Source organism: Triticum dicoccoides, chromosome 4B (genome assembly GCF_002162155.2).
Source record: "Triticum dicoccoides isolate Atlit2015 ecotype Zavitan chromosome 4B, WEW_v2.0, whole genome shotgun sequence".
Lineage (NCBI taxonomy): Eukaryota > Viridiplantae > Streptophyta > Magnoliopsida > Poales > Poaceae > Triticum > Triticum dicoccoides.
Genome location: NC_041387.1, coordinates 371,254,727 through 371,264,042, shown reverse-complemented (window position 1 = coordinate 371,264,042; position 9,316 = coordinate 371,254,727).

Here is a 9,316-nt window from a genome sequence, read left to right as displayed (position 1 = left end):
GGCCCAGCTTCAGCATCAACAACACAAGATCCTCGCGAGGGGACAAGCCTCGCGAGGCGGACGGCGCCAAGACCCCCGAGGGGATGGGCCTCCTCAGGCTGGCTCCCGAGGGGTGGAGAGTTCTATGCAAGGTTTACCTCACGAGGTTCAGCTGACATGAGCCATGACGACCAAGGCCAAGCGGGTGCCAGGCGGGCGCAGAGCGTGGGTTTCCTCTTCGGTGCAAAGGAGGCAAGCCACAGGCACGGAGTCCCAAGGAATCAGCCAAAGGTTTCCATTCTGGTGCAACGAGACCAAGACCGCCAGGACAACAGGACGGAGGTCATCGACGAGCCCACCTCAGCGTCACGACTAGAGGCTTTTCGGATGAGAAGACTACTTTTGTCAGGATAAGCTGTACTACTTGCCCCCTTTCAAATCTGGCCATTGTGGGATCGCTTCCCGCCAACATTTGGTAGAAGGACCAATGCCACTATAAATAGGACTAGCCACCACCATAGAAAGGGAAGACAAGTCGAACTAGCTCACACCACACCTACTCCCTTGAGCTCAAGAACACCTCACCTCCTGAGGCCAGTTCATCCACTATACTAGTTCATCCTCATCCCTCCGAGGCAATCCACCAAAACTCTGGAGTAGGGTATTACACCGTAAGGTGGCCCGAACCAGGATAAACTGTTGTGTCCTTTTGTCTCTTTGAGCTTGACGCGCCGGGCTTAGGATGATAGAGAGTAGGCAGGCTGGGTAGGTTGAGATCTCTGCACGCACCCCTGAGTTCGGACCTCTCAAGGATTTGCGGAACCCTTAATCTGACACGAGTAGACTTTGGATGGTGGCATGCCATTCGTCCATCTGCTCGGCCGCTGGTGGAAACCTCAGTAGCAGCTGAGCCCGCGCCGTAGCCTCTGAGGCTGTGCTTGGCATAGATGATGATGACGTCGACCACGCCACCGCTCGACTTCTAATGGAGCCAGCGGCGGTAGTAATATGCCCTAGGTGGCAAGGTGGTGAGGCGGAGGCGCTCGAGGGCCATCAGCTCCATCGAGCGCATCAGCTCAGTCGACCCACCCTGGGGAGAGCGCACGCGCAGCTATCGCGCCCGCGGCGAGGACGGCCGAAGGGCGGTGGCTTGCCTCGGACCGAGCGCCATCGCTGTGGCTGCACCCGTCAACGGGCATAGTGCAGTCATCAAGGTGTTGCTGATGTCGTTCTCCTCCGGCATCTTCCGCTCCTGCGTCGGCTGGGAGGGGAATGGTGGTGGTGCCATCTGCTCCGATCACATCCCCTGCGGCGTTCGCATCCTCGCGCGTCTCGCCCCCCCCCCCCACAGCGTTGGAGGCCGTGGGTAGCGGAGCCTTCAAGGTGGATGGATGAACTGAAGAAGCTGATTTCTTCTTGAGTGCCATGGTCGATGGCGCCGTCGGAGATGCAGATGGCGATGAAGATGATGCACTGCTTACGTCTGCAGGTTCGCGCAAGCGGTCCCCCTACCTGGCGCGCCAAAGATGTCGCGAGAAACCACAACCACCTATGGGACCAGGACGGCCCCTTGCTGGTCGGCAGGGGGGAGTCGCGTTGCACAAAGAGTAGACCAACACAAGACAGCACGGCCGGGATCGCACAGGTAGTTTTACCCAGGTTCAGACCGCCGTGAGGCATAAAACCCTACTCCTGCTTTGGTGGATTGATGGTGGAATGGTGGAAGTGGTGCGTAGTACACTCACCCGGCAGGGGTTGCATTGGGGCGGCAGTAACTATGCTCGTATGGGGGTGCAAGTGGTCTACTTGTCCAAGTTCGCAAACCGAACCAAACCCCTTCTACGGTTGCCATGGGCCTCCTTTTATAGATCATGGGGTCACCACAGTGGCAAATTAGTCATTAGACACTGATATGATGGCAAATAGTGTCACGTTGTTGGTTGCCCGACAAGGCTTGCGGGCTAATTCGCCAGCTCCACGCCTGCTCGCTTGACACGTCACAGGACGGGTGTCATCTATGGTTTTCCCTGGTAGGAGGTGGCCGCCATGTGGCGAATGGCTGCCACTTAATCACTCTGCATCTTGACACTGCACTGATTGACGATGTGGGTCATGGTGGAGTAGTCGCTGAGGTAATCTGATCTCCGTGAGTCCCGGCAGGCCCTGCCGGGATGCCTTGGTCCTCTCCTTCTGGCGGTGGCCTTGCCCTTTCCGGGCTCGCCTGCCCGACAAGGAAGGCTTCTTTCTTGATAATATCTGGCTCTTTTGCCGTGGCCTTGGATCCTCCCGATCTGTTTGTTGGTGCTCTGAATCACTTGGTCTCTTGTTCCTCTTGTTCTGGTGCTTCAGTTTTGATCTTGTGCCTTTGCACAGTCAGATCAACAGGCCCTGGGTTTGTTGCACTGACACCTCCGACAGCGGCAGCGCCTCCTTGGACAGCAGCACTGCTTCTTCCGAGCATGACTCGAGCGATGACGTCACCTACGAGCCACCGAGCCGCCGCGCTCAAGCCTCGGGAACGGCGTCAGCCCAGCATTGTCGGTAAAGCTCTTGGGGCTGCACTCTGCAGCATGTCATGACGAACCCCGTGGCATGTAAAAAATATGTAATGCTTTTGCTTAGTAATTGTCGTTCTCCAACCAATGGTACGCTTGTGTCTCTCGCTGTGGCAAGGTCCCCCATTTCATTCGTCATAGCTTAGTGCTCTATGTCTGCGGGACCCAGTCCCCAGGCAGGCTTCAGCCATCGCTGGTATGCCAGGTCGCGATGTCGTGGTCAAGGCTAGGAGGTGAGCGGCCCGAGGTCCGGTAAGAGCCGCTGAGGCGCGATGCTCAGGAGGTCCCGCTTGACGCGCAAGCAGCTCCCGAAGGACTAAAAGGGAAGAATCCTTACCCCAGCTAGGTCACGAGGGGCGTGACGCAGATCAAGGGATCAACATTGTGCACACACTTTGGGACTTACCTTTTTATTCATGTTTGTTTTCACACTGCTGTGGCAGCCTTTGCGCGATGTCTGGCTGCGTTCCCATGGTCGCAGCAGTCCTTAAGCAAGGCTCACATCGTCCCCTTCCCCTCCCATCATCTGGATGCTCTACATCCTTGGGTCACAACTCCCGAGTGTGGCTCAGCCGCCGCTGGTATGCTAGGTCATGACGCCATGGTCAAGGCCAGGCGGTGAGTGCTTTGGGGCCAGTAGGGGCTACTGAGGCATGATGGTCAAAGTCTCCCCCTTTATTGCACAAGCGACTTGGGTGGAGGAAGGAGACCATTGGTCTTGCATAGGCGCCTTGGAGGGATTGTGACCCACTGTGTCGGGTCCAGAGCTTCCTGCAGGGTCGCAGGAGGAAGGAAGCATGATATATAACAGTGCCTGCTGACCTATCGGCGATCCTTCCGCGAGAAGACAAAGGTACCGAGGGCTTGGTGAGGTGGCATGTGCAGAGCTAGCCATGAGCCAGAGCTTCGTCTCTCAGGTTTTTCAGCGCTATAGGGATGGACCCATGCACAGGCGCCATGCCGACGACCCTTGCATCGAGATGAACTCAAGGTGGGTTAGCAGCGCGCGGGGGCTACGCGGGGCGGCCTCACAGATAACAACACACCTCACAGATAACAACACAATGGATATGATGCCAATAATAGCATAAAGCAGCTCATGAAAATTGTGAGATCAGTTCTGACAGATGCGCAAAACGATACATGCTGCGGGGCCGACCCAGACAGCTTGAGGATGATGTAGCCCGAGGGGCGCCCTCAACTGAACAAACTAAAAAGTCGCCTGGCACCGTTGGGGTAGAAGTGTTGAAGTAGCTAAAGATGCACGCCACTGAAGTTGCTCCTCATGGGCCAGCAGGATCCTGAGCCTCGGGGGCCTCTGGAGGCTCCGGCTCCCCACCGCCAAGACTGCCTGGCGCCTGGCTTCATGCGATGCCATGACGTCACACATGCATCACTGGAGCAAGGCCGCTGCATGCGGCAGGCCAGAAGGCATGCAGATGTAGCTATGGGGGCGGCCTCCACACCGGCCGATGTTGGACGGCCAGAAGATCTCCTGAGAAGCAGCTCTGTTGAGGCTCGGGATGTTAATGCAGATGCGCAGCTTGCCGCTCGCGTCCTGAGCAGCAGATGCGCTGAGTGATGCAGGCCATCGCTCGCCTCGCATGACTCGTGCCTCCTGAAGATCTTCAATCTCCAAGGTGATGAACTCCTATGTGCTTGGTGCCACGTGCCCTCCGCCTTGCTCCCGGAAGCGTGCGCTTAAGCACACCTCCAAATGGTGCCCGAACGCCTCCCTCATCATGAGGGCCAGGTCGGAGGCCTTCCAGAGAAGAACCCCTGAGCCCAGCTCGAGGGGGGCACCGGGTGCGCCTTCCTATGTGAGAGGGAAAGGCACCCTAGCAGAAGGCGAGGGGCCCGAGTCATGACCATGTGCACTGCCTGCCTCCTGAGTGCCCTTGAGTAGGAGCTGCTTCTTCTTTATTGGGGGCAGCAACAAGGGGAAGGACGATGCCTTCGCTATCTGAGTCCTCGACCGATGTAGCCTTTTAGGCGCGCTCGAGGGAGCACACATCATCTTTCTCATTGCAGGCAACCGTGATTATGTCGCTGCTTCCTGGCATCCTGAGGACGTTGTAGCCGTGGTGCGTTACCGCCATGAATTTGGCAAGAGATAGGTACCCGAGGATGACATTTTACGGCAGGCAAATGTGAGCAACGTCGAAGTCGATGAGCTCGGTGCGGTAGTTGTCGTGCTTGCCGAAGGTGACGAGGAGACGAATCTGCCCGATTGGGTGCGTGGAGCCGTTGGTCACCCCTGAGAATGGCTTGGTGGGCTGAAGCTGGTCATATGGCACCTGGAGCCTATCAAATGTCTCGATGGAGAGAACATTGAGCCCAGCGTCGCCATCGACGAGTGTCTTGGTGATGAGAACGTTGCTGATGGTAGGTGAGCAGAGCACGGGGAGCGTGCTTGAGATGGCCGTGCACTTGAGCTGGTCCGAAGAATCAAAGGTGATGCCGTACTTGGACCACCTGAGCGGACGCGAACCTCGAGCTTGGGGAGGGCTGCATTCACCTCACGAGCGAACAACTTGAAAATGCGATGGGAGGCCGGGGCCTGAGCACCCCCAGGAAGCAGGCGATAGCACGAGGTTCTTGAAAGCCCCCAGCCCCATCATGTTGCCGGTGGTCGTCGTTCCTTCTTGGTGGCGGTGGCAACAGAGGGAGGCCAGCGTTGCCCTGAGGACGGTCCTCGCGAGGCTGATCCCGCCACGGGCCATCACGAGGCTGGTCCTGCCAGCGGTCTTCACGAGGCTGGTCGCGCCATCCCTGACGAGGTCCATGATCGTCCCAATGTCCCCTGCCACGGCCTACTTTGCGGTCGTAGCCACGGTCTATGCGCTCGGGCCACCGACCGAGGCGTCCGTCGCGGATGGCCCTGAGGTCCTAGCAGTCGTTGGTGTTGTGGTTGTGTACGTTGTGGAAGACGCAGAACGGGCGGCTGCCCTTGGATGACTCAGGATGATCACAGCCCCGCTTCAAGTCAGGCTCGGCCACGAGCGCCTTCGGGCCCTTGCACTTCACGTCCTTCCCCTTGGCCTTCTTGTCTTTAGGATCGACTTCAGGGAGCTCGAGGAGCGAGAGGCGACCTTCTTCTGCCCTCGCGCACTGGGTCGCCATATTAAACATCTCCAGAGCCGAGCACAGGTCCTCATGTATGGCAAGCTCCACCTTCATCTTGACATCCTGGACACCATCCGTGAACGCTGAGATGATGTCCTCGTCCGACACCTTCGGGATCTTGAGGCGAACGTTGGTGAAGCGCTGGATGTACTTACACTACAAAAAAATACACTTCCATGATGATACGTGTTTGTCACAGTAGGTCGCGTTTTTTGTCATGCATGTACATCCATGACAAATTTATGACAAAATCAAGATAGTCATACCTGTGTTGTCGTAGAAGTGTTCCATGACATTACCAAAATTATCATCACGGAAGTGTCCACTTCCATGACGATAAATCGCGCGTCACAGAAGTGCTTTCGTCAAGGGTGACCGACACGTGGCATCAACCGTGATGGAACGCCTTTAAGCTATCGGGTCGGGTTTTGGATCTGATAACCCGTTAACAGCCCCGACCAATGGGAAATTTCCACGTGTAAAATTCTTATTGGCCGGACGAAACACGTGTTAGCTCGTCAGTGGGTCAGATAGGCGCCTATGATATGTCGACACGTGCCACGGCCCACCACTGGCCAATTTAGCTTACAAAGCCAGCCTGTTTGACTTGGTCAAAAGTTAACGGGATGGCCCATGAAAAGCCTGTTAATGGTCTCTTCGCAAACAGCCCATTTTACGGCCCGTTAGGCACAAAAGGAAATCGGCCCAACAATGTCATGTGGCCCGTCGAATATAACACCAACCCATTTCACTTTCGGCCCATGTATGGCGCACAATGTCTTTCGGCCCATATGAGGCCTTCGTATCTTTCTTCCCTTTACAGGCCCACGGTGACTCTAGCCCATAATGAACAGTAATTTTCTTTGTACCCATTAACGGCCCATGATTTACATGGGCCGTTTCCAGCTCGTGTTAGTTTTCGGCCTATTGACGGCCCATACGTTCTTGGGCTCCTTTTTGGCGCTCGATTACTTCCGGCCCGTTACTGGCCTGTTCCCCTAATGGGCCAAATTCGGCCCATGGCAAGAGTCGGCCCGTTACTGGCATGTTCCCCAAATGGGCCAAATTCGGCCCATGGAAAGAGTCGGCCCGTTACTGGCTTGTTACCCTAATGGGCCAAATTCGGCCCGTGGCAAGAGTCAGCCCGTTTCTAGCCAGCCCGTCCTATATTCTGGCCCATTAACGACCCGTTATGCCTGTGACAGAATTAAGCTTTTGCAGTCCTACGGCCTGTTAACGCCTCGTTACCGTGATGGGCCGATACTAATTACGCCCGATTACGACCCATGTAGACCCATTTATCCGACGGCCCTAGGCCGATTTATCGACGACCCGAGGCCCAACGATTACAGGCCCATTTATCGACAGCCCATAGGATACCCATGGATCCTACGACCCGTATATGGCCCATGGGTAGTTGCGGCCACTAGCAAACCAGGGAAAAAGAAGACTAGGAAATAAATAAGGCCCAAACTAATGCTAGGATATTAAGGCGATTGCACAGATTACATCCACTCGGCATCAAAGATCGCCACCAGTGCAAATATAGGGAACACCCTACACTATACAAAAATGGCTTGCTGTTTTCTTCAGCCGGTGGCTGCACGTTAAGAATAAATTTTGTATCGCACCAAAACAAATTACAACTATATAACAAAAGGAAGGTTGGCATAAAACTTAACAGTCTAGCAGATAAATGCACCACCAGAAGTTCAGAAGCTCGGTTCATTTGACCTGACTGTTACGTTTTCATGCTATATTGTCCGATGGAACACCATAACCCTCGCCTTCATTTCCCCTAGGCTCCTGAACAACATAGCAAATGTCTGATAGTCTGGTTTCAAAACCATGCATATCTTGACGACATTGAGCAATGTTTGTCCTTGTTTCACAAAGGGCCTATGTTAGGGAATGGACTTGTGTCTGGAGCGCAGATACAACATTGCTTTGGGCTTGCATATCTTGATCATGAGGCACTTTGGACGATATTGCCTTAACAACCAACCCAGTATTACACACGAACGTGCTTTTGGCACTGTTAGTGGACAGGTACTGACCCACTGCAGCAAGAGCTGACATTGCGGTTATAGTTGCCTCGCCACCTTCAGAAGGTGGCGGTTCCACCATTTTTTCCATAGCTCGCTGAAAAGTTGAGGTTTTACATTAGTAGTACCAGAACAGAAGATATTAAGGAGGCAGCAAAACCAAACAAAATAGCTTTGGTCTATATACAGAACTTATTCTGGTGAAGCCATGTAAAATATTAGTTGTATTTTATTGCAAAGTACATAATAAAACCAGGTTCCAAACATATGACCATGTACCATCGCTAATGTATTGTCTATTTCTTCACATTGTATTGAGGGCTAAGGATAAAGAGACGAAGTTTATAATACGGTAAGCATAGTATGACATCATTCATATCACAAAACAACTGAGAACAGACAAACAGGCAATTGTAACGTTGTGTGGGCAAGTCCAGCACGGAACTAGATTACGTGTCAAGATCAAAGGAACACCACTCCTCCCTTTTAAACCTTGTACGATGCAATGATACGCTAAGACAATTGTGTATAAAATTGAAAAGAGTAATAGACATTGGCTGCAAACCATGAAGTTCAAGGCACAAGTCAGAGTAAGTAGTAGTTAAAAGGCATGAGGATTAAGGACTTACAATAGCGACTTTGACTAGTGTAGTCATGCCCTTCTTCTTGCTGGTGTGACAGTCCTTGAAGATTTCCATAGCATTTGGTTCAGGTACTTTTTGGTCCTTGCAGGCTTTCCTCTGCATTTCGAACAAGTCAATATAGATATGATAATATGGTACAGTGAAAAGAGTGAAACAACAGCTAATTACAAGAGCCTCACAGTGTGCAATATAGCTACGAGATCCTGTCGTCTGTTGGAATTTCACTTTCGTACGGTTGGCCTTGTTCTTTGAACAGTTCACCCACAAGAAGATAGATTTGTGTGGCACATGCATCAATAGGACTTCAACATGTGATCTGATCACATATATATAATGTACCTGATACTTCGGATCAGACCAGTGTTTAACAAGGCCCCTCGAGTCTTCATCCGATATATTTTCCACTGGAGATGTTTGGGAAAGTTCACTGTTAGCCTTGCCTTCAAAGTGAGTTTTCCTCAAGTTATGCCGATACTGCCACAGAGCAGACTTGAAAACATGGGTGCAAGCTTGTCTGGTTGCATCATCTTGGCTATCCAACTTGAACCTCATCTGTTGAAAATTATGGGAGTCTCATTATCAGCAACCCAGAAAGTATGGGACAGAGCAAGACAATATTACTAGTTTCCATACATAACCATACTTACAGAAAAATGGTCGAGGAAGGTGTTGAACTGGGTTTCGTATTTGTCATTCCTGTACTGAATCCATGTTGGGGGGATACGTACATGACACCTAACGGCAACCGCTGCCTCTGATACTAACTTGGCTGACTCTGTAGCATCACGTGGCCTTTTTAAACCTCCCTCAAAACGGATCTCCATTCTTCCTCCTCTAGATTTAGTTAACCTATCGAGCATTATCCCTGATGTTTGTTTCCTCTTGCACCTAGGTGCTAGTCCAACAACAAACATAGGAAGTGTTAGTGTACATCAAACTGTGAGACTACATATAAAGAAGCATGCAA